Raw genomic sequence first — 23,499 nt, 5'->3', positions numbered from 1 at the left:
CCTCTGATAGGGTAGAATTTAGATAGGCGGAGTAAACAGAACAGAATGCTGAGAGAAAGAAGCCAAGTCAGGGGGTCGCCATGATTCTCCCATTCCAGACAGATGCAGGTTAAGATCTTTCCTGGTAAGCCAGCTCGTGGGCTACACAGATTATTAGAAATGGGTTAGATCAATATGTAAGAGCTAGCCAATAAGAGGGTAGAGCTAATGGGCCAAGCAGTGTTTAAAAGAATACAGTTTCCCTGTAATTATTTCTGGGCATAAGCCAGCCATGCGGGCGGCCAGGTGCCGGGGACGCAACCTCGCCGCTCTTATTTTTTTTATCATTTATTTATTTATTTATTTATTTATTTATTTATTTATTTACTTACTTACTTACTTATTTATTATGTATACAATATTCTGTCTGTATGCCTGAAGGCCAGAAGAGGGCACCAGATCTCTTTACAGATGGTTGTGAGCCACCATGTGGTTGCTGGGAATCGAACTCAGGACCTTTGGAAGAGCAGGCAATGCTCTTAACCACTGAGCCATCTCTCCAGCTCCCTCGCCCCTCTTATTGCAACACACAGTGGATTACTTCAATTTATTTTGTATCTGTGAGGGTTTGCTTTGTTACCGAGAATGTGATCAATTTTTGAGAAGTTTCCATGAGATGCTGAGAAAAAAGTATATTCTTTTTTGGGGGGTGGGGTGGAGTGGAATGTTCTATAGATGTCTGTTAAGTCCATTTGATTCATTACATTTCTTAGTTCTCTTATTTCTCTGTTAAGTTTCTGTCTGTTTGACCTGTCCATTATCGAGAGAGGAGTGTTGAAATCTCCTACTATTAGTGTGTGGGTTTTGATGTGCCATTCAAGTTTCAGTAATGTTTCTTTTACATATGTGAGTGCTCTTGAATTAGGGGCATAGATATTCAGGATTAAGACTTCATTTTGATGAATTGTTACTGTTATGAGTGTAAAACGTCTTTCTCCATCTCTTCTGATTGATTTTAGTTTGAAATCGATTTTGTTAGATATTAGATTAGCCACATCTGCTTGTTTTTTAGGTCCCTTTGATTGGAAAACATTTTCCCAACACTTTACTCTGAGGTAGTGTCTATCTCTGAGGTTGAGGTGTATTTCTTGTAAACAGCATTTAAAATAATTTAGCGTATGTGCATGACTGTTAAAGATTGTCTTGATGAACTAAATTGGCCTGGAAAACCATGTGGAAGGACAGTGTCTTAGGGTTTCTTTTTCTGTGACAAGACACCATGTTCAGGTAAGCATTTAAGTATGTGGCTTACATTTCAGAGGTTTAGTTCATTATCATTATGATGGGACACGGCAGGAAGGAGACAGACAAGGTGCTGAAGAGTCCTACATCTTAACTCACAGTTAACTGAAACTGATCTGTGACAATGGGCATGGCTTAAGTATATATAATACTTTGAAGCCTGACTTGGGAGTGACACACTTCCTCCAAAAAAGCCATACCTATTCTAGCAAAGTCATACCCCCTAGTAGTGCCACATCCTAAAAGTTTATAGATATAAATACATTCATGTTACCATACTCCACTCCCTAGCACCAAAAGATTATAACAGTATCATAATTCAAAATGCATTTAGACCTACTTTAAAAGTCCCCATAGTCTATAACAGTTTCAACAATGTTTAAAAGATCAAATTTCAAAGTCGCTCCTGAGAATCATGCAATCTCTTAACTATAATCCTCTGTGAAATCAAAAATCAGGGAGCAGATAACATACTTCCAACATATAATGGCACAGGATATAGGCTACAGTTCCAATCTGTAGAGAAGGGAGTATAGTGAGGAAATACTGGACCAAAGCAAGACTGAAAACCAGGGCAAACTCCAAACTCTGCATATCCATGTCTGATGCCAAAGTGTTCTTCAGATCTCCAGTTCCCTTTGATTTTGTTGATGCAACATACTTCTTTCTCTCAGACTTGTTCTCCTTCCTCTTCCTCAACAAGTATTTCTTGACTAGCATCCCTAACATCTTTGGGGCTCCATGGCAACCCAGGTTTCAGTTTCATGCAATGACCTCCCTAGGCCTTCATTCAGCATACCTCAATTGCACCTGGCTCAGCAGTTTTCCTTAATTCCAAAGCAAGTTTCTATAACCCCTTTCTTCTATACTTAAAGAAGAGCCACATGGCTAAAACTGTCAAGTTCTGATGCTTGCTGGAGCTAGAATATGAATCCTTGTTCAATTATATCTTCACCAGCTTTCTGTTTTTAATGGTGACCTTTACTGTTGCAGCTGGATTGCCCTACAACTTGCTCTGTAGACCAGGCTGGCCTAAAACCTAAGATCTGAAGGCCTCTGCCTTCCAAGTGCTAGGATTAAAGGTGTGCACCACAACACCTGAATCTAAGCTTTTCCTTAATTCCTCTTCACAAATTGTAAACTTATCTGGATGGAATCTTGGTCTGAGGTCCCCACTCCATTTATTTCTATTTCTTAATCAGTTTACCTCCTGGCTCACATGACTTAGCTCCATTCAACTTCCTACATTTTATAATTTACCCTGATCAGCTTCCTCCTTTTAGTTATAAACCTGTGTAATAGTGAGGGGTAATAACAACACAACGGAGTCTGTTTCTAGGCTGTTTTGAGATTTCCTCTGCCAATGGAATTAATTCAAAACTGTTCACTTTGGCCTCAGGCAGACTCTTCAGACAAGGGAAAAAAGCAGCAACATCCTTCACCAAAATATCACAAAAAATAGTCTCTAGACCACATATTAACATTCTTCGCCTCTGAAACTTCTTGAGCCAGGCACCCACAATTCAAATGACACTCAGCACCACTGTCTTTCATGTTTCTACTTGAATTGCCCATTAAGTAGCCCATAAAGCATTCAACTGTATTTCTAATCCACAGTTCCCAGGTCCACATTCCTTTAAACAAAAGCTTGGCCTGGCCTATCATAACAATACCGAGTGTCTGGTACCAACTTCTTAGAGTTCTTATTGCCAAAAAAGACACCTTGACCACACCAACTCTTATCAAGAAAACATCTAATTGGATAACTTTAAATTTCAGAAGTTTAACATATTATTATGGCATGACATGGCAGCCTGCAGGCAGACATCTTGGTTCACAGGCAACAGGAAATGGTCTATGACACTATGCAGGGCTTGAGCACATATGAGACCTCAAAGCCTGCCTCCGCAGTGACAGATTTCCTTCCAAAAGGCCATCTCCTCAAGGCTTAGGGGTCTGTGAAGAAGAGGCAAGAAGATTCCAAGAGCCAGAGCTGGTGAATGACTCTGAGAAAAGTATCTTTCAGATACAATGGAACTGATTTACATAGGAGTTCACAGGAAAGAGACAGCAAGCGTAAGACCTGCACAATTGCAAACCAAATGAAATGACAACACAGAGAGAAGGAAGTGGACATAAAGATGCACCTCTGGCCAAGAACTCCAATTTTCTCCAATGGCATGCCACTGGGGGTATTTGCCACAGTCTAGAGTAGGCCCTATGCCCAGGAATAGTTGACCAATTAAAAAAAAACTCCATATTTTTGTGTGATTTAATTGTTTTGCTTTAGTGTTTTTTTTTTCTTATTGGACTTTTTGTTTACCTTTGCTTTTTGTTTTTGTTTTGGGGTTGTTTTTGAGCAGAGAGAGATGAAAAGAAAAAAAATGAGATGAAATGAAGTGGAGGTATAGTCGATCTGGGAGGAGATGGGGGAGGGGAAATATATGATTAAAATAGATCATTTGAAGATATTGCAAATAATGGAAATGATGGATTATCTAAATTCTTGGTAAGTTACATATGTAGTTTGGAATCATTTATACGTTTGACTCTCAATATTTATGAATCTGTCATCAACATTAAAAACGAGGAGAGAATGGAATTAAATTGAAAGTGACTTCCTACTTAGCTCCCCTCATATGTTAAATAGTGATTGACATATACTAGTATGCTAATAAGAGTTGACTGTATTCCCACAGAACTATGATAATTTCAGATAACCTTACCGTTATATCTCCAAATAGATTTCTATGTGTGTAATTTGAATCCTTTAAGCTGATTATGTTATATTTGCATATTTTTCTACATCATGTACATTAAAAAAATAAAACATAAAACTCCAACACTGAATAATTCGTGTGATTTTTTATTTTACTGGAACTAGAGTACAGATTTGTCTCTTCACATACTACTTCTACAACCACATGATTGTCTTTTTACTTTTAGGCCCAAATGAAAGTATAAAAAGAATATAGTGAAATTATTCTAGAATTTTGACACAAGCTTCTCAATAATATTGTGTTGACTTATAATCTCACTCATTCCACAATTGTTAATATGTCCTTGAGAAATGACTTTTAACTAAGAATAGTTCATTGTTTGGGTCAGGCAGAAACTGTCTTTCATTTCACATAACTATATTTAGCTAATGAATGTGACCACTCAAAACCACATAGCCACTTTCTTTCTCAATACCTTGCCTCCTTTGCCAGAATTGACTACTTACAAAGTATGCATTTATAAAACACATATTTTTTAAAAAAAATATTTATTTATTTATTTATTATGTATATAATATTATGTCTGTATGTATTCCTGCAGGCCAGCAGAGGGCACCAGACCCCATTACAGATGGTTGTGAGCCACCATGTGGTTGCTGGGAATTGAACTCAGGACATTTGAAAGAGCAAACAATGCTCTTAACCTCTGAGCCCTCTCTCCAGCCCCCTAAAACTCGTATTTTAAAGAATGAACTTTATCTGGCATACATTTTGTAAGTAAATTTGATCAAAAATGAACAGATTTTTGCTTCAGACCTGGCAAAGTGTATGCATACTCTTCTGGAAATTCTTTCATTCAATTCATATTATCTTACAGGAGAAGAGAAGGGTATGGATGGAAAATCTAGATAAAACATATGTGGTTTTACATGAAGATAACTGGAAGCCTTTGTGTACTTGATTGAAAGGTTAAGGCCACTGGCGTCAAAGGCCATTCTTGACCAAGTAGCTGATTTAGTGCTATGTGCTGTAGGCAGCCATTAATTACTGAATTCAGTCACTAAGTTATTTTAGATAGGGTAGCATGGGATATGGTACTTAAAAGCTACACATCCAATAGACTAAAACAATAAAATCCACAACCAGTAAAAGCTCTACAAACTAGAAGAATCTGTACAATTGACATTCCGAATGAAATTCTAAAAATAAAGCATGACAGATCCACTAAGAAGTATGTTTCACTTCAGCTGCAGTTTTAAACATGTTCCTGAAATTGGTCTTTTAAAAAATATTAAGAGTACTACAAGCAATTTTTAATTTAAACATAAGAATTAATTATTAGTGTTATTTAAAGAATATGACAAGATATAATTTAAGTTTGGTCATTCTGTATTTATCTTCAAATTGAATTAGGCATTTTGCATTGTAAGGCTGGTTATTGTGACAAGTTCTATCAGTTTTTCACAAAGCTCAATTCAAAGAAGCCCTAACTGACATATAATCCAAGTTCTATATATGTGCTGGTTTTATTCACTTGCTTGAAGCAAAAGTCTGAACAACTTTTCAAAATCTTGCATGTTAGGATTTACTTCTGTACGTGTTATTAAATGCAAAAAGGTATAATAACAATTTTACACTTTAGGAGTCAGAAGAATATGGGCATTTTTTAAATGGCATTCTCCATTACTCTTCTAAAATTGAGTTCCTAAACTTTATTGTTTGGATGCTAAATTTATGTTACCTAAATGCTTACCTGCTTTGTTGACTTCGTATTTCTATGTATTTCAAAATTGGCATTTGGAATGTTTCTTGCAGACATTATTAATATCTCAGAAGCAAGGAACTGTAAATGTTTTGTGAATCTTACAACAAAATAATGAAACAAATTTAACTCAGAAAAATGTCAGTAATCATATAATACTTAAAACTCTGCTCTATGTTATAAAGCAGCGTTTTTGTATTTTTGCTAGTGTGCTGTGTTTTGCATCTGGAAAATGTCAGTTCTGTGACAAATGGGACAGACAAATAAAACTAAGGTCAGCAAAACATATAATTAAATCCCAGTGCTATGACAACGTGCCTTGCAACATTGAGATCATTTAGAAGGTATTCATAACAACCCACATACACAGCTTACTTACTTTGCACTTATTGAATAAAATGAGAATAGAATGCCCACTGCTAAAACCCCTTCTATAGAGTAATTCTTAATTTAAAAAAAATTAAATTTATGCCTGGAAAGACAATGCAGTGGTTAAGAGCACCCACTGGTATTCCAAAGGTCCTGAGTTCAGCTCCCTGCATGCATTCAGATGGTTCACAACCAGCTGTGACTCTACCCTGAGGAATCTGTTGCCCGTTTTTGGCTTCAATGGGCACTAACAAACATGTGGCAGACACTGTCTCTCACAAATGTAGACCTAAGGAAAATGAAATAAACCTGTCAAAAATGATTAGTCTCTCATATCCTTCTCACTAAAATGCTTCTTTAACATAATCTATTTCTTATTAAAATGTAGAAAATATAATAATAAAAACATATTTTGTATTACAAGATTTGTAAAGAATATACTCATTAGATGATCACTAAATCTTTCTCAGTAGTCCCTTACTTTTTTTCATCACCAACTATACCCATGACTTTGAATCTATGTCATATATATATATATTTTTTTAAATACCAATCCAAATTCCCACTTCCTCCTCTCCTTCCACTCCCTCCACACATCCTCCTACCCCACCCCCATCTAATCCTCAGAGAGGGTAAGGCACATTGCTTTGTCGAAGCTTCAAGGCCCTCTCTACTATACCTAGGATGAGCAAGGTATACATCCATAGAGAATATGATCCCAAAAAGTCAGTACATGCAGTAGGGATAAATTCTGGTGTCACTGTTAGTGGTCCCCAGTGGCCCCTCAGTCTGCCCCAGCCATGCAAATGTCAACCACATTCAGAGCAACTAGTTTGTTTCTTCTCAGTGCTGCTGGAGATGGTGAGCTCCCATTAGCTCAGGTAAACTGTTTCAGTATGTGAACCCATCATGGTCTTGACTTCTTTGCACATATCTCATTCCTTCTACTCTTCAACTGGACTTTGGGAGCTCCAATGTGGGTCTCTGCTTCTGTTTCCAACAGTTGCTGGATGAAGGTTCTATGGTGATATTTAAGATATTCATCAGTCTGACTACAGAACAACTCAAGATTGGGTCCCCTCTCCTCTATTACTTAGGGTCTTAGGTGGGGTCATCCTTGTGGATTTCTAGAAATTTCTCTAGAAATCTTCTATCTATCTATCTATCTATCTATCTATCTATCTATCTATCTATCTATCTACCTACCTAACTATCACTCCTTACTGCGGCTTCCCTCCCTTTTCTTCTCCCATTTGCTCCCCTATCTTTCTCCACTACCCAAATCCACTTCTCCACTGCTGGGTTTTCTATGGGTATCAAAGCATGACATATCATGTTGCGGTAAGACTAAGCACTTAAGCATAAAGAGTTGAACTTATTTTTTAATCCACTGCCCCAAGGCCCATATTCCTTTGAACAAAAGCATGGTCAGGCCTATTAAACAATATTCCAATCCCTGGAACCAACTTCTATTTTAGTTCAGATTTCTGTTTTTATGGAGAGATACCATGACCATCGAAACTCTTATGAAAGAAAAACATTTAACTGGGATGGTTTACTTTTTCAGAGGTTTAGCACATATCATGGTGCAACATGGTGTGCAGGCAGACATGGTACTGGAGAAGGAACTGAGAGCTAGAGATCTTGATTTGCAGGCAATAGGGAGTGACTGTGTGTCACACTGAGTGAAGCAAAGGAGACTCAAAGTCCATCCCCACAGTGAAACACTTCCTCAACCAAAGCCATACCTACTCCAGCTAAGCCACAACTCCTAATAGTAACATTACCTATGAGCTTAAGGGGGAGATTACAATCAAACTACAATACTCAGGAGATTTTTCTCTTTAATTCTGTTTATTTTTACCAAAATGTTTGTCCTTATTGACTTACAATAACAAAGCCTTATATTCGTATTGGACTAACTTCCTCATAAGTTGATCCTTGCTTTTTTGGCTTCAGTGTTCAACTTTTTATTATTTTCCATATGTAATTTTATGCTAATTGCTATTATAATTTAAGTAGTATTCTAATCATTTGAGTAATAGATCTCTCAATAAACTATTATAATACTTAGTAACAGATTTATTTTACCTAAAAATACCTATAGTCTCTTTTCATAATGGATATAAAATGGTAAACCTATATGGGAATGAAAGAATAAGGGGAAAAGTAAGCAGAAAATACATAGAGTAAGAAAAAGTCATGGTAATTATGGTTATATATATAAAAATAACAGAATATGTGTATTATGAGCGTAAGATATTTACATATGTTTACTGACTCAAAAGAAATAAGTGGGTTTTTTTCCATTTATTGTCATCTAACAGCTCCCAAACCCTAGTCAGACTACAAGATGGCCATTTCAGTATTTAATTCTGTATCTTTTCTCTCATATCTGGACTTGAATTAAAAGGCTTCTTTTACCAACTTCTGTCTCTCATTTGTCTGTCAGCAGCTGTTAAACAAACAAAAACCCCTCTGGAGTCCATTGACAATACAATAGAGAAGGAAAAGGAAACAATGTAATTGTCTAACACAAAAAAGTAAAAAAAAATGCAGTGTGCAATTTGAAGTAAATTGATTTGAAAAGAAGAAAATGTTCTTGTTTCAATCTATAGGCACTCATTTCAGTGTTGTGGCTGCCAGGGGCTGCAAGAAGGTGGCCAACAAGCAGGGTATGCTTTAGCGTTTTCAGATTTCTAGAGAGATGATAAGAATTGGATATCAAAAAGTTAGTAGAGAGATGACAGAGTAGGTAGCACTAAAGGTCTAAGATTTGGTAGACACACACACACACACACACACACACACACACACTCCAGCATCAATTATATCACAATATCACAATTCTGGAAAATACTTGATGCTACGCAACCACCAAGCATATGGTGGATTGAAACTTGCTGCCTAAACCTTGTGAGAGAAGGTTTGCCATATTAACTTAGCTTTTCTCATTAATCCTCTTAACTATTTTTGCTGTGTTCTTGAGAATTGTTACCCAATGTACCAGTAGGTCGAATGTTTGAGAGGTATCATAGTGTGCTTTGTCTTCCTAAACTGTTTTACTGTTCAGAATGTCTGAGATGGTCCTAAAGTATTTATGCAATAAATATGGCCTCATTTCTCCTTAATTTGTTTCTTTCTGGGTGGGAGAAATATTGAATATTTGAGTGTTTCTCAGCCATTTGAGATTTTTCTGTGGAGAATTCTCTGCTTAGACCTATACCCAATTTTGATTGGATTATTAAATCTTATGGTGTCTAGTTTCTTGAGTTCTCATATATTTTTTTCAAACAGCCATCTATGTGATGTGGGGATGGATTATACTCATTTCCCATTTCTCTCAGATTAAAAAAAATTTGAGAATTCACAATTACTTATTTAAAAGTTACTATAAATGTATGTCATAGTTCAAAACTGTACAACACTGATACTATAATAGGAATATGTAAAAATGGAATGCAGTTGATTTCAGAAATTATCCTTACAATCATATTCACAGAATTCCAGACAAGGATTCCATTACAATAGAACAAGAAAAGCCTTGTTTTTTTTTTCAACAAATTGTATTGGAACTTCTGAATATCTATAGGTAAAACACAAAGATGAACACTTTTTCAAGCCACTTAAATTTGACTCATATTAAATACAACAAAACTAAAAGAACTTTTACTGAAAACTAGAATACAGAATATTCATAATTTTGAACTTGGCCATGATTTCCTACCCTGAACATTAATAGCATAAACACTAAAATCTGAAAACCAGATCCTTTAATGACAAAAGCATTTTGTACATCAAGGAACACTTTCAAAATAAAGACAAAACTTTAATAAGGGAGAAAATGTTTGCTTATAATATATTCCATAAGTGTTCTGGAGACAGAATATATTAATGCTTCTTAAAATTTAACATAAAGACCAACTCATACACAAAATAATAATAAGTTAAAGTGCATGAAAATTTATTATCATATTAAATCGCTAGCAGTTTTAAACAAAAATTATGATTAAATGCTACTTCATTGATCACTATAATTTGTATGGAAAATAAGTGTTGACAAGTATGTGAAAAAACTGAAATCCTGGTTATTGTTTATAGGGATATGCATGTTGGAGCTGTAATTTGGAGCCATTCAGCAACAGTTGCCAGTAAGTACATGACTAAGGAAATTCCAGTATTAACTCACAAAGCTTTGCAGAAATGTTCATAGTAATACTTCAATAATAGCCAAAAATTCATTATGATGCATATATTAACAAACAGATCAACTAGCAAACTAAATGTATTGGAGAATTACATTGGAATGTTGTTCTCAAGCATACAATTTAGCACTGATAAGTTACAAGATAAATGCTAAATTAGTATGAAAAGTGAAATATATTCAAACATGAATCTGATTATACAAAACATAAAAAATGGATAAGTTTATTAGTACTGGTATCATATTAGGAATTAATAAGGATTGATGGGAGGGCAGACTTGAAATCTAGAGCATAATGGAAATAGAATCATCTTTAGAGAGGATGACAAAGCTTAGGAATATTGAGGTTTGAGGTAACATGTGTACAATATGAACAATATGCATAATAACACACAGTTGAAGACTTTCAAGGGGTCATTTGTTTTGTACATTTCAATTTAACTTAAAACAAAATAACAAATCAGAACAAACAAACAAAAACAAAATAAAAAATCAAAATAACCAGTGATTACTGAAAGGCATTTGTTAAGATGAATTAGCAGAAATATAATGTAATCAAAGGACATTTGAGATATTTTTTATTCATTTTTTATTTATTTATTTATTTTCTTTATTTTACATTTCAACCACAGTTCTCCCTTGTATCCCTCCTTCTGCACCTCACCTCCAGCCCATCCCCCATCCACTTCTCCACAAAGTCTGGCAAATGAATTTGGGGCAGGACGAAACCCCTTCTGCCTCCATTAAGATGAAGCACAACATCCTGAGATATTTAAGAAATTTTAAATAGTAATTAATGTGGAAAAAGCACAGGACAAAAATAGTGAATATTATAATATTCACTATAGTGAAAGAGTAAAAATTATTACTAAAACTATTATATTATTGAAAGATAGCAAGATGGTTAGTGAGTTAAATAGTCAAATAAATTTCACAAAAAAATCTCTTGGCAAACTTTTCATGAAAGAAATTGAAAAACACTATATTGTACTAAAGGAAAAATCACAGTATACAATAAACAATGGCCTATAGTGTCAATAAAAGGTTGAAAAAGACTTTAAAATCCAAATGAGAGCTAGAAATGTTAATAGAGCATGTTCCAGAAGTAAGTAACTGTAAGTTGGCAGCCTGACTTAATTGTGAAACTAAGGAATGGTGGTTCTTGCTCAAAGAAATTGATGGGGGAGAGTCTTCTGTTTTGTGTTAATTTCATTGGTTAAATAAAGAGACTGCCTTGGCCCTTTAATGGGACATAAATTTAGGTAGGCGGAGTAAACAAAACAGAATGCTGGGAGAAAGAAGCTGAGTCAAGGAGTCGCCATGGTTCTCCCACTCCAGACAGATGCAGGTTAAGCTCTTCCCTGGTAAGCCACCTCGTGGGTTACACAGATTATTAGAAATAATAATAATAATCTTATTACAACAAGAAATGAGAAAAAGGAGCAGTTTTGAACATAGTCTTGAATGACCAGGACACAACTTTTTATTGACTTTAGGTAAGGTAGTTTTAAGAAAAATAAAATCAAATGGTAAATTTACTGTTAAGATTATTTTAAAAATAAACAAATACAATGCACAAAGCTCTGGGAGCTTAGAGAATTTAACATAGATATAAAATGATGGAACAGAAAATAAACAAACAGAAGTCCTGAGCATGACCAAACTAAGGAAAAGTTGACTGAGCATAGGAAAATAGATTTAAAGAATTTGTTGTGGTCAGAATTCAAGATTTTAGAAGGTAATCCTTTCAGTAAGAAATGTTCTGATTGATGATGAAGATGAGGTGGAATTTCTTGAGTTGTTAATAAAAGAAAAATCACACTAGTAAGTATTTCCTGACTCTAGATGATAAATATATGTATATGTGTGTGTGTGTATATATATATATATATATATATATATGGAAGAAAGCAAGGTATTGCAAAAAGTAATTTTAAGAACAGAATTATTCTAGGATAATAAAAGTTGCATTCAGAACAATATATAAATTGCAATTCTCATCTTTCTATCTGGATAACTTGACCATGACTGCTTCAACCAATGACTTTTATACATGCCCAGAGTCAGTTGTATTTATTTTAAAGTCAATTATAATTTTGTGTACTAATACGGTTACTGAATAAAGAATCTAAATCAAAATATGCTTTTGTTGATTATAACTAACACGATGGAAACTATTACAAAATTTTGAAGATAAAATATGTAAAAAGTAGTTGTAAGTTGTTTGGAACCATTCAATAATCATTTAGGATGTTTCCAAATTTATTAAAACTCTTGCTATAATTTAAAGACTGATACATGCCACAAGCATTTCTTTTACAATAATAAATTATATAAAATACTATAATCAGAATTCAAATCAACTTCCTTATATTTAAAAATGTACTAACGCTATACTAAAATATAAGCAATTAGAAAGCATACTATGTAATACGTAATTGAAAATTCATTTGTTTAAGTAAAATGCCTATAATTTATGCTAATTATGAATAGTAATACAACTCTTTCCTTGGCTTTTTATAACAGAGTGTATTGACTCTCTGTGTTGCATGAGAAGAGCTTGTCTCATTGACTGCTGAGTAGAGAGAAGAGGAGGACTTGAGAGAGGTTCATCAGCTTCCCCTGTAGAAACACTGATAAATTGCTGAGCAAGTTACCTCACAGCATCGCACAGAAGTTTGATCGATAGATACTTGATGGATGAAAGCATAGCTTAGAATTTAACTCACATACTATTGCAAGACACTAATGGGTTTTAGCGAGGGTGGTTGTGTTTAGAAGGATTAGTTTGTCTTACGTAGTGAATAATACATTTTAGGAATGACAAGGTGGGTGGGCAGAAAATGAAGGAGACTATTATAAATACTCCAGTGAGATCCAATTAGAACTAAACCCAATTAAATTTAGTAAAGCTTCATCTCATATATCATACACTTAACTCATATTTGTCATTTAGCTAAATTTACCATGTTGTGGAGTGGGCATCAAGAGTTTACAGGGGAAGCAGATAACATGAATCATGTTTTCATGTAACTTCTGTCCAGGGTGAAAATTAGATAAAAGTTATTGTTGTAATGCTGCTACATGTCACGATGGCCAAGGTATGGTTTGCTATGGATATGTACAGAAGTATTGGCTAAACCAGGGCAAAGACAGGATTCTTTTCAGGAAGAAATGAAGTTTAAGATCAAGTTTTAGAATTGAATGTGCTGAAACAAATGATGTGAATTTAGAATAAAGAATCTGTTAGGCAAAGACTAGTTAAAAACTCTAAGACAAGAGAAAGTATATGATAAGATTAGCCTAATGTGGTGCGCAAGGTTCTCATTTTGGATAGGATAGTGATGGGGCCAGATAGTGAAATGAAAATAAGATTAATTATGTAGTAAGGCTGTAGTATAGTGGGCAACAGGAAATACTAAAGTAGTTAAAATAAATATATGTTGGAATGAATTTTGATTCATAGTTTCTTTATTAAGAGAAAAATGGATTAAAATATAGCAAGAGGAAAATCCAGCAATATACAGTCAATGCCTGTAATTAGGGTTACTACAGACTGTGACTTAAACTGAAATATTATTATGGAGTAAAAAGAACCCTAATAATGTGGATAACATTTATTATTTGTTATATATTTAGAGGCATGGCAAGTGAGGATTATTCACAAATCCTCAGAATATCCCATGTTAGAATCATTGGTGTAAGAAGCTTTTAATGGCAATGGCACTGAAACATAAAGATAACAATTAACATTCCTAAGATCATAAGGGATAAGAATACTATTGACAATATTGTTGCAGGAATATTCAACAACTCTATGAAGAATTTAATGCTAATGAAATTAGTGGAAAAGCTGAAGTCGGTGATACTCTCAGTTGTGTCAGGAATGACCTGGGAAATGATGATTACATTGATAGAGTAATGATTTACCAGGGAAATGTCAATGCTCCCATCCAAACTATGATAGGATCCACAGCACAAACTTCTTCAAAGAATCTCACCATCAGAATTTCCTCTGGTCTATAGGACAGTGGTGAGCTGATACTTACAAGTATTTCTAAGAACACAGAAAAATCAGTCTACTACTTGGGTCTGTCACTACATTGTTTTTTCTATCATTGAAAGGAATGGAGCTGATTTGAAGACATTCAGATGGTCATAGCCATGAAAGATTTAAAAAATGACAAAGAGAAAGTGTGTGTGAGTTTGTGAATATATGTGTGTGTATGTACACATATATATGAAATATGCATATATGATATATCTGTTCATTTTCAGCCTTGCAGGTGTGCTTTATGAATTGAATTTAAGGGATCAAATAAACTAACTACAACAGAGTCTAACAAATATAGTTTTAAATTCATTTCTTTTATTTGTGAAATTATAATATAATCACATCATTTACCCTTCCCTTTCTTCCACCCACACTTTGTCATATACCCCTTCTTATGATCTTTCAGATTCCTGGCCCCCTTCCACTAATTTATATTACATCTATGTGTGTGTGTGTTTAGTGGTAGTTTGAAAGAATATGGCCCCTTAAGGGAGTGGGACTGTTAGGACACATGGCCTTGTGGAAGAAGTGTATTGCTGTGGAAGTGGTCTTTGAGGTCTCTTGCTCAAGCTTCCCTCAGTGTGACAATCAGTTAGTTTCCTGGTTCCTCTTAGTCAAACTATAAGCCTCTTAGCTCCAGCACTACATCAGCCTGCATGCAACTGTGATCCCCATCTTGACGATAATAGACTGAACCTCTGAAACTGTAAGTGAACAAGCTCTGTCAAATGCCTTTATTTAGAAGAATTGCCATAGTCTTGGTGTCTCTTCACAGCAATAAAAACTCTAAGTCATATATATACACATGAACAAGATATATGTCACATATGTATATGTATATATGATACAGGTGTCATGTGTGTGTATATATATGACACAGATGTCTTATATGTGTATACATATGTCATATATATTATTACTAAATATAACTTGATTCTTCTGTATAATGTTACATATATATATATATATATATATATATATATATATATATATATATATATGTTTTCAGGTCTATTTAATATTGAATAACTAAATTGTATGTTTCCTCCATAAGGAAGACTAAAGTTTTGATTGTGTAATATTTCTAGGGACATAAAGGAGGTGGAGAGGGGGAATGGGAGGTGAGGAAGGAGAGGAAACTGCATTTGGGAATAAAAAAATAAATTTAATTAATAATAATAAAAAGAATGTACAGAAAGAGCTCTTAGTAAATCAATCAACACGAGGGGAGTAGTAGAAGATGCCCAGAAGAATATTATAGCAGCCCAATTAAAGCTAAATATGCTTTGAACCACAATAGTAAAAATTAATTTGATCAGAAAGGTTTAGAATGTGTTTAGGAGATAAAATTAACAAGGTTTAGTGCTACATTTGAATGAGGTATGAGAAAGGAAGAGACAAGTCAATGTTAACATTAATATTTTACCCAAAGCAAATGGAAATTTTAGACTTAGCATTTGCTGAGGAGGAGACAATGGAGAAGCAGCAGCTTTATAGTAAAAGCAGAGGGAGGGGAACCTAGGAATTAAATTTTATTACACTGAGGTGTACCCGCACAAAATAAATGCAATGCAGATATCAAAGAATATTTACCACTTTAATGATAAACTTACAGAACCAAAGTTCCAGCGTAGTACAGGTAGGGAGGAAAAAAGGGGCGAGCCGCCTCTCCGCGCACCATTTATTGGCAGGCATTCGCCTGAGGCAAACCCCGCCCTCTAAAGGGGGCTGTCTTAACCCTACATCTCCCCCTTTTGTCTAAATAAGACACAACTAAACCAAATATAGCTATAAACAATAATAACAAATGATAAATATAACAAACAATATTGAAAACAAAAGTTTTGCTAGAGAGTAACTACAATTAAATAATCTTCAACTCCATCAAAGATCTGAGAAGGGAATAAATATTACTTAACAAATGAGAGATATCCAAAATGTGCAACAAATGACAGAGACAACTGACTGCCTGGGCAATCACCCAAAATCTCGTTTGCAATGTTGAGTCAACCAACTTTGGCTAAGACCTAACATAACTGACATACCATTCTCAAATGCAAGGAACTTTCTTAGGATTATCCTACCCTGTCTTGGCAAGATAAGACAATCCTGTTTTATATCTTAGTCAGTAGTTGAGGTATGGGTTTTTCTTAACCCAAAGGCCAGTTCTGCCAAGAAGACAAGCTCCCAGTGGAGTGTCTTTGGTGCTCAACGTTCTCTCGGGAGTAGAGTGGTGTTGCCAGGAGTAAATTGTGTCTCGATGGCACAGAATTCTAGGTTAGATTAAAGGCCATTTTCTACAGCTCTTCAAAGAGGCTGAAGATTATACTATCTATACTGAAAATAATCTCTATGTATCTAAAAGACCTGATTAACCTAAAAATAATATGACAAACATATAATTCTCAATACCTATCTAATTTGAAAACTAAGAGAATAAACAATTGTGCAATGTATGAAGACAATGATCTTCACCTGTAAACAATGTCATTACTTATCAAATGTAAACAATGTTATTACATAAATAGTACCAGAGGTAGAAATGTACATTGTGATATGATAGATGTATCCATACAATATAAGCATACTCTTGTACCAAAATAGAGGTAGGAACACTCACATTCAATATTCAATATATCAATATACAAGAAACAGTACCAACATAATTTTCTAAAAACAGTAAGTCACAAATACCAATCATCCCATCAACCCAGTTAATCCCCCTCTTTTTTTTAAGAATATACCCCTAAATCCATACAATATCTCCCCATCCCCTCAACCCTAAACCAACCACTAAAAGATGTCCCTAACCCTGCGAGGAGCTATCTTTTTAAATATATCAGTACATATTCAAGGAAAGCATATCCAAAGTTCAGTGTGAGTTTAGACAAAAACCTATCTTTAGAAGATGTCATTTCCTAGAATTTTGACATTTCATTGTCTAACAAAAATAACTTTGTGAAAATTAATATTGTATATTTTTAAAATACAGTTTTATTTCTTTTAGAGTCAGCCTGTTGTTACTATAACAATAGTATAATATCCTCTCCCATATTTAGATGATGAGATATCGAATGTGAGAGACCTGTAGAGCCATCTCACACTAAAATGAATATAAATCTCTTAACGTCATTGTTGATAGATTTTACTGTCCAGGATCATATAGAAGGTATGACCACCTGACATCATTAAAATCCAGCAAATGTAGTCAAGGATTTAACACATCTTGGAACACGATAAGTAAGGGATGATGACAGAGTTAATGTTTCAAAAAGAGAATTGAGTACTTCCCACTTTCTCTTCTATCAGGTTCAGTGTGTTCGGACTGATATTGAGGTCTTTAATCCATTTGGACTTGAGTTTTGTGCATGGTGATAGATATGGATCTATTTTCATTCTTCTACAGATTGACATCCAGTTTTGCCAGCACAATTTGTTGAAGATGCTCTCTTTTTTTCCATTGTATACTTTTAGCTCTTTCATCGAAAATCAGGTGTTCATAGGTTTGTAGGTTAAAGTCAGGGTCTTCTATTCGATTCCATTGGTCGACTTCTCTGTTTTTATGCCAATACCAAGCTGTTTTCAATACTATAGCTCTGTAATAGAGTTTGAAGTCAGGGATGGTAATGCCTCCAGACAATCCTTTATTGTATAAGATTGTTTTAGCTATCCTGGGTTTTTTGTTTTTCCATATAAAGTTGACTATTGTCTTCTCCAGATCTATGAAGAATTTTGATGGGATTTTGATGGGGATTGCATTGAATCTATAGATTGCTTTTGGTAGAATTGCCATTTTTACTATGTTGATCCTCCCAATCCTCCTGAATATTAACCTTCATCAGGCGATGGAAGGAGACAGAGACCCACATTGGAGCACTGGACAGAAATCTCAAGGTCCAAATCAGGAGCAGAAGGAGACAAAGCACGAGCAAGGAACTCAGGACCGCGAGGGGTGCACCCACACACTGAGACAATGGTGATGTTCTATCGGGAACTCACCAAGGCCAGCTGGCCTGGGTCTGAAAAAGCATGGGATAAATTTGGACTAGCTGAACATAGCGGACAATGAGGAAGAATGGGAACTCAAGAACAATCGCAGTGGGTTTTTGATCCTTCTGCACGTACTGGCTTTGGGGGAGCCTAGGCAGTTTGGATGCTCACCTTAGGAGACCTGGATAGAGGTGGGCGGTCCTTGGGCTTCCCACAGGGCAGGGAACCCTGATTGCTCTTTGAGCAGATGAGGGAGGGTGACTTGATCGGGGGAGGGGCAGGGAAATGGGAGGCGGTGGCGGGGAGGAGGCAGAAATCCTTAATAAATAAATTAATTAAAAAAAACGGACCCCCCCCCCGAAAAAAAACAAATTCTTAAAACAGAAAAAAAAAATAAAGCTATGTTTAGATATGAAAAAAAAAAAGAGAATTGAGTGAGAAGACAATGCAAATCCCGAATTCTGACAAAGAATTAAGAAAACAGCAACAAGCAAGAGCTTTACTGGAATGAGCACATTGCTATGCGATTGTTATTAAAGGAGAAGGCTGTCTATCAACACTTCTGACACACTGAAACATCAGTCCAGTTACAAATTGTCCACCCTTTGTGCATCTAATATGTAAAATAATAAAGATTAAAAGAATTTGCGGGAGATAATATGTTCCAGAGTTCACAGGTCGTACTGATTCCCTCTGTGCTCTGTTGCTTTGATTCTATTGCTTTTTCCTCTGCTCACAGCATTATTTATTCAATCTGTTTAGTTTGCTTTACAGGCTGTGGCAGCATCCACAGGGTGGACCTATTGAACCAAGCCGTAATAGATGTAATACATCAATACATTTGAGCTGAACAGCTTTAATTAGGCCTTCCCGGTCATTTCATCAATTCAGTTGAGTACCATTGGGATTTGGATAACACCGAGCCTCCTGCCGAGCAAGAGAATTACAGCACTTCAGCAAGGCTCCACCAGTCACAGAGCAAGGTGAGGCAATCAACCATAACTCACACAGGGAAGTGCCCAGTGCCCAACCCATAAACTTAGTCTTACAGTAATATCTTTGAAATCCTAAAGCCTCTAAATTCGAGTGTCAATTCAGAATGCAAAATGCCTTAAACCTCTCAAACTGACACAAAGCTGTTTTTTTTTTTATTTTTCCCTACTCAATAAAAGAACAGGATTTCTTTGCTGTCAACATAAACATGCAATCAAGTCGCCATTTCTGTCGTGATTAGGTTGATGGACAAGATATGAGTCTGCAAAACCTAATTCTACATATAAAATAATGGATAGAATGGAAGTTTATAGCACTTATTTTTTTTCTTCAGTTTCATTTGAGAAAGAATCTCACCCTATATCCCAGGCAAGTCTTAAGCTACAGCCATGAACCTGTCTCAGTCTTAAAAATTACTTTTAATACAAATGTGAGCCGCTACTCTCAGCTAACGTACTTGGCTTTGGTTCACTATACTTATCTCCCATAGACCAGAATAAATATGCTGAATGTAACCTGCTAGAAAAAATATCTATACAAATGAGCAGCGTATTAGTACAAACCACTTATGGCTGGCTGGAAAAGGCAAGACAGTTTACAGGCAATTTTGGCATACCTCAGTACTAGCTTCCACATTCAAAATAACACAGTAGCCAGCATAGCTGGCCTAAATCCAGATTTTAAATAAGCATACATTTATGTCACAGGGTATCAAAATGTCAATCTGCTTCCCTATATACATGATGTATTCAACATAATATGAAGGTACAGTGGGGGATAGTCAGCATTCACCATTGTATGTTGAACATAGAAAGTCCCGTTTTGTTTACTAAGAAAACTTAGAAGAAGAGGTTAGATTTTTGAGGGAGAAGGTGTTGGGCTAAGAGAAGGGGACTTCAATTTCACAAATGTCAGAAGCAAATTTACACATTAAATGGGAGCGCCCCTCTCTCCCCTTTGTTTGAAAAATACTGCAAAGGCTCTACCAGTTCCAGGTAGGGTTTCTTCTTTTCCAGTGTTACAGAGTTAATTTCCCCAGAATGTATATTATGGAAGCCTGGCTGTACTGTGGCCGAACTGTTTGAACTCTGAGGCCTCTGCTCCTTTCATGCAGAATCTTGAATCAAGTTGTCCCCAAGCCTCAGAGTTGTCTGTGAATGTTTTAAATCTTGTCTTCATACTGAAATAACAATAGGAGAGTAATGCTGTTTTAAAAATATAACCTTGCTAAAACTGTTGTAGTACAAAATTTAAAAAAAAAAATAAGCAAAATAAGCAGAATTAGAAGAGGGGAGTAGCGGAGGTCTCGGTGTTGTGTTTCTTTAAAAAGCTAACCATGTTGCTATGAGCTCAGAGGATAATGCCACATACAGTTTAGAATAATACTAGCCATCGTATAGGTTAATTTGAAATCTTTTTCCTTTCAGCTACAGACAAGAAAACCTAATTTGTCTTAATTGTGCAGTGTTCCAGTTGGCCATTTAGAGATTGTTTTCTAATCTAGATGCTTTTACAGGTAGAACATCTTTTATTTTATATGGAGTTCTTTTTCTTATTTGCCTTCAGTAACCCCTTGAATGTTTTTAACATGGCATTATTATTTTTGGAAATTGTAAAAGAGGTGGTGTAATCATGCAGACAGAACTCTTTGAATATTTAACTTTCCGGATTATGCGGCTCCACATTATTAATATTCTTCATCATTCAATATGTCCATAAAGTAGGAAAATACGCGAGAATTTAGGGGATGCATAGAGTGCATTGTGTGCGTGTTCAGTGCAGATCTAAATCTTGTCCAAGGGAGGGAGGAGACACACACAATAATGATGGTGGGCACACTGAAGTGAGTCTTGGCAGTGGAGCTATGTCCTTAACAATAAGTAAGTTGGTGCTGGTTTGGACATCACACTGTGTTAAAATAAACATGGATGCCATGGGTCAATTACAGAATGAAGTTTGTGATACAGTCAAGATGTAAGAAGCAAATAACATAAATCCTGCTGCTGCCAGTGTAATATTGCATACTGTTTACAATAAATACTTGCATAAGAAGTATACTCAGAAATAATTACTAAAATACTGTAGATTTAGTATACAAAAGAAAATCCAATTATCATGATTAATAGGTATTATACATTATACACAATTTAATATTCTGTACCTTTCCAAATATAAAAGAAACATATGTTGAGCCAAATAGCCCAATATCAAAGAGGTTACATGCTGGGTGCATCAACATTTCAATGTGTATGTGATCTTTATGCTACAGGGACTTTTTGCCAACAGGATTGTCTACATGGCACAATGCAATTTGAAGCATTGTATGTATGTATGTATGTATGTATGTATGTATGTGTATATACTTTCCCCAGTAGACTCTCATAGGCTCTTCTCAAGGTGCCAAGCCTCAACTTCTTTCTGTAATCACTTCAGTCCTGGAACTTCAACTGCCACTGAGGTTGTGCCTTCACCAGTAGCCTTTCCTGATCTTTCACAGGGCCAAGTCTTAGCTGCTCTCCATGACCCTCTCATGCCTTCAAAACCAGTACCACCTGGGTGATGCTTACACGTCCTCAGTCTGACTGCACAAGGCACAACCTTGGCTGCCTCTCGAACACAGTTTCTCTGTCTACAAACAATTCCCAGAGGATTTCATCTCAGTGATTCTGATCTTTTCTTGATAACTGGTGGTATCCAGAGTCAAGTAGCCAGGCAGAGCAAAATTTTGCTTTAGTAGTTAAAGTATCTTGTTAATCACAACTGATTCTTCAACCCCAGCTAACCAGAACCACAGGATCTTAACCCCTTCTTCTGTCCTTAATTCTAAAACCAGAACCACATGGCAAAAACTGCCTAGTTCTGCTGCTTGCTGGGGCTGGAAAAATACCCCTTGCTTAATCACATCTTCACCAGCTTTCTGTCTTTTACTGCCTAAGCTTGACTGTACATAAACTAGCTCTGTAGACCAAGTTGTCCTTAACTCACAGATATCTGCCTAACTCTGCTTCCTCTGGCTTCAGAGTGCTAGGACTAAAGGCATGTGTCATCTCTGTCTGACTTCACCATTCCCTTTTTTCCATTTCTTGATTTGTTTCGCTCCTTGAACAGAGGAGTTACCACTATTCCACTTTCTGTTGCCCCTTTTCTCCTCAAATATTTTTTCCTTGCTCACGCTACTTCTTTCATTATATATCTTCATTAGAATCACCACTAATATCCACATGAAAGAGTCTATACTGGCTTCTTTGAGATTACTTCCATCATTGAAATTAATCCAAAATTCTTCACATTACCTCAAGCAGACAAAGGAAAAAGGCAGTCATTTCCTTCACCAAAATGTCACAAAAATGATTTCTTGGCAGCATACTAAAATTATTCTCTAAAACCTCTTGATCCCGCTCTTATATTTCAAATCATTTTTTATTTTAAATGTTTATTTATTTTACATATCAACCACAACTTCCCCTCCTCCCCTTCCTCCCTCTTCCACTACCTCCTAGAAGCCTACCCTCCACCAACTCCCTCAAAAGAGTAAGGCATATCATGGGGAGTCAACAAACCTGGAGCATTAACTTGAGGCAGGACAAAGCCCCTCCTCCCTATATCAAGGCCGAACAAGGCATCCCACCGTGTCATAAGAATGGGCTCCAAAAAGTCAGCGCATGCACCAGATACAGATCCTGGTCCATTGTCAGGAGCCCCTCCAACAGATCAAGCTACACAAGTATTGCCTACATGCAGAAGGCCGAGTTCATTCTCATTCAGGCTCCCAAGCTGTTTGTCTAGAGTTCATGAGTATACTTAAGACATATACTTAAGACATTTTTATGACTGGGAAGAGACAATATGACCACAGCAATTATTATAAAAAATAACAATTGAGGTGGCTCGCTTACTGTTTCATAAGTTCAGTCCATTATCGTATGGATGGGAAGCATATTGGCATTCAGGAAGATGTGGTGCTGGAGTGAGTCATACATCTTGACTTAGAGGTACCAGGAAACGACTGACTGTCACAGTGAGGGAAGCCTGAGAAAGAATTTCAAAACCTGTTACTACCGTGATACAATTCCTCCAACAAGGACACACCTCCTAATAGTGCCCCTCTCTTTTGGGGACATTTTCT

Source organism: Microtus pennsylvanicus, chromosome 15 (genome assembly GCF_037038515.1).
Source record: "Microtus pennsylvanicus isolate mMicPen1 chromosome 15, mMicPen1.hap1, whole genome shotgun sequence".
NCBI lineage: Eukaryota > Metazoa > Chordata > Mammalia > Rodentia > Cricetidae > Microtus > Microtus pennsylvanicus.
The sequence above is the reverse complement of the archived record's forward strand: the minus strand, read 5'-3'. Positions refer to the sequence as shown.